The sequence below is a fragment of the Camellia sinensis genome, chromosome 15 (assembly GCF_055761805.1).
Source record: "Camellia sinensis isolate YWXY chromosome 15, ASM5576180v1, whole genome shotgun sequence".
Classification (NCBI taxonomy): Eukaryota; Viridiplantae; Streptophyta; class Magnoliopsida; order Ericales; family Theaceae; genus Camellia; species Camellia sinensis.
This window is the reverse complement of record NC_138975.1, coordinates 28,552,256-28,556,128: the sequence shown is the minus strand read 5'-3', so window position 1 is coordinate 28,556,128 and position 3,873 is coordinate 28,552,256.

The following is a 3,873-nucleotide window of genomic DNA, read 5'->3' as shown; positions in this document are numbered from 1 at the left end:
CTAGATTTTTAGTTGTTTTGATAGAGTGTTGAACTTGGGAAATTTTGGGACTTAGGGTTTCAAAATGTGTAAAAAGGGTTTTGTGATTTTGGGCTCATAACTTGTATTTTGGGTTTCAAAGTGATAATGTAGTTGTTGGTTGTTGATATTAGACCATTGGGTCAATATTGGGAAATGGGGTAGAAAACCCTAATTTGTTGTATAAATTAGTTGGCATAATTAATTTGGGAAAATTGTAAACTTTTGGAATTGAGTTGGAAATAATGAAATCAGTTCATTATATGGTTGAATAGTGGAGTTAGATTTATTAATCGCTCACTTTTGAAAACATCGATATTTTATCTGTTAGAGCTTTTATTATCTGTTTAGAAATAATTGCTTGGGCTATCAGTGGAGGGTAGTTTTGATTGTTGTAGACAATGCATGATAATTAGGCAAACTAAAACTAATCAATTGGATATGTCATTGAGTATGATGGTTGATAGAATACATTAACGTTATGTATTGATTGATTGTGTATATGACCTTTGTGTATATATGTTGTGTGTGTGGGAGGAGATAGGGGATGTACTCCACGGTTTAGGGAAAGATAGGGGATGGACCTCTAAACCGGATGTTGTTTGGGAGGAGATAGGGGATGGACTCCACTGATACAGCTCATATGCTTGTCAGATAATGTGTTGATACAGCTCATATGCTTATCTTTGGAAGTGTTGATACAGCTCATATGCTTGTCATTGGAAGTATTGATATAGCTAATATGCATATCTGTTGAAATGTGGATACAGCTTGTATGCTTATCTGTTGAGATGTTGATACAACTAATATGTTTATCTATTGTAAAATGGGAAGTGCTTAATATGAGCCATTGTCTCATATAAGTGGCTGACCAGGTTCTGAGCCATTGATGTGAATTGTGAAATTGATAAGAAATGAAAACTGAAATGAAACATGAACATAGTGATCATGAAGTGGAAATGGATTATGAATTGGTTTATGAAAGTTGAATATTTATCAATTGCTAATGTCTTAATCATTGCTCATACTGTGTTTAGCATATCTCTACTGGACGTTGGCTCACCCTTTATGGGACATTATTTTCAGGTACAGGTAGTATGCCACCCCCAAGGACATAGCTTGGATGATGATGAGAGTTGAAGACTCTTTCTTTTGTTTATTTTGATGTATTACATGTAAATTCAAGCCAAGGGCTTAATATGTATTGAGTTAGTACTCTTCTTTTTGTAACCAAGTGTTAACTTGGAAAGCTGTAAGCCCTTAGGGCATTAGCTTTTGTTGTTAACATGTAATGCAGTTGTAAGAATTACTCTGATGAATAGAAATGGTTGATTTCTTTTGTATCAATGCATGTCTAAAATGTTGGTTTAATGTTATTATTTTGAGGGCGTTACATATTCAGTTCGTGCATTGCATACCTAGTCCAACCGTCGTATCTTGGGAGAAAGACATTGAACAACCTCCAGCACCCAACCGATGAGGCGATGAATCTGTTTTTAGGACACTGTCTAGTGCAGGTTTCAGTTTGCTTTCTTTTGCAATTTTATTGTTTATGAATTTATGTTCTATCTATGTATAATTTCCAGCATGAAATTCAAGTTGATAAATATATAAATTTATTTGATTTATTTTATCACACAATTTATACAACAAGCTTCAAACAGATCAAATATACTTCCATGAAATTAGTAAATAGATTCATATGTAATATGTAATCATTTTTCCCTGGAATTGTATACTGTTTTGATAATTGGTCACTGTTAATAGCACTTGGTAATTACATTTGTTTATTGGATGCATATGTACAGTTTGATTTGTATACATCCATGATTAGAAGATTAGATTAATTCATGTGCATGCTACTCGTGTCTTGGACCACCTGTAGGAGTTCCAATATATATAGCTATTGTTTGAATATTTGTACTTACTGTTCTTGAGGCCACTGTTTTACATGATTGGGAATTATAGCATGTAGGATACTGTTCAAATTTCTTTAAATTAATATATTTGGTGTGCCAAACATATTCTTAATTGTACATGCTGCCATGATATTTTGCCTTGAAAGTCAAATTAGTCTATTACATAATTTAGTGTACCCACGGCTTGTATTGAGAACAAACAGAAAATATTTGTATGTACCTACTTTGCATATTTTCAATATGGTTATGGTTTGGGAACTTAGGCCATGTTTGTTTGGGTGGACATGAGCTTGGGATTGGACTAATAGTCCAATAAAATTATTAATTCGATATTTGGTTAAACAATTGAAGTAGGGACTAATTATTTTAAACTTGACTTTTAGTAAAGATAGGATACATAATCCAACAAATTCGTAATCCCAGGATTGTTAGTCATGGGAATGCTAATCCAGTCCGTCCAAACAAACATGGCCTTACTGTATTGTTTTTTTTTTTTTTTTTTCCTTCTAGGGGTTGATGGTATATTAAATTTTGCACAGTTATGTTTTCTTTTATTTAGAAACCTCTAGGAAAAGTTGCATATTGATTTGTTTGTAATATAATTTTATGAGTATGGTTCATAATTTTCTACCATGATTTGCCTAATCTTTAATTTTAGAATATAATTTGCTTGCTTATGGGTGTTGCAATTTTTGTCATACCAATTATTTTCTAGATTTTAGTTTAAATTACGTGATTTAATTTCTAGCATCATTTGCATGTTAATTGCTAAATGGTTATTGTTTTGTAACAATTATATATAACTCTTGCCTATTAACTTTTTAGTTTAATGTATTTAGAGTTATAAAATGTTTGTAACTTGTTTATATGGTTAATGTCCAAATTAAATTATGAATTTAATTTTAGAGTTTTAGTTTTATATGTAACTCCTGCATATTTAATTTAATTTGTTTATTATTGTGATTTAATTGATATGTAACTCATGGCTAGAATTTTAATTATTTAGGAGGTTTAAGGCTTTGTAACCTTTGTCATAATTCTTGACTATTAACTTTTAATTTAATTTTAGATTTTTTTTTGTAACTCATCTAGCATGTTAACTGATTATTTAATTTTATTATTAATTAGTTTGCTAGTAGATAGGTTTCTTTAGATTGGTTGGTGTGTATTTTCTTGTGGTTTTGTGCTAACTTTTTTATAGGAATACTTAAGTGTGGAAATGAATTATTTGGACTATATAATTTAAGCAATTTTTGCTTGAGATTTTGTAGTGGTTACTTGCCAATTTTTTAAGCAAGGTTGTTTGCTTGGCAAATTAGAAGCATTTTTTTTTTTTTTTGCTTATCATTGTTATAGAAATTTTTTTATATTGCTTGTAATTGTTAGCAATTTTATTTTAATTGCTTGTAAGTGTTGGATCCTATTTTGTTTTAACCCAATTCATCCTTTGGAAAATTTAATTCTTAAAATTGTTTATCACGAATTAGGAGTCAACATGCACTTGAAAGTTTTGTCCAAAGGTTAAATGTGTTTTAAGTGGGAACGATGTGACTCCTCCAGTTTTCCTGGGAACATTATTAACCATGTTCGATTCTAGGTTAAGTGGTGAGACTAGTTTTGAATTAAATTTCCAACTGTGGGATTTTTTAAGGGTTAAGTTTAATTTCTGGAAACACAAAAAGTGATATTTTGTTATATTTTTCAGAAATGACAACTCTCACCAATGATGCTGCTACTGCTAATGTTGGTGGGGATCTTAATCCCGGGACAACTGACTTGCCAACCCAACTGTGACCTCTGTGGTCAACCTTGGTGTACTCCGACTATTCCGGGAGGACCGCTCAGTCACCATGAGCGCCCGGAGAAATTTGTTAGGGTGAAATTCAAGAGATGGCAGCAAAAAATGCTGTTTTACTTGACCACGTTGAATTACAAA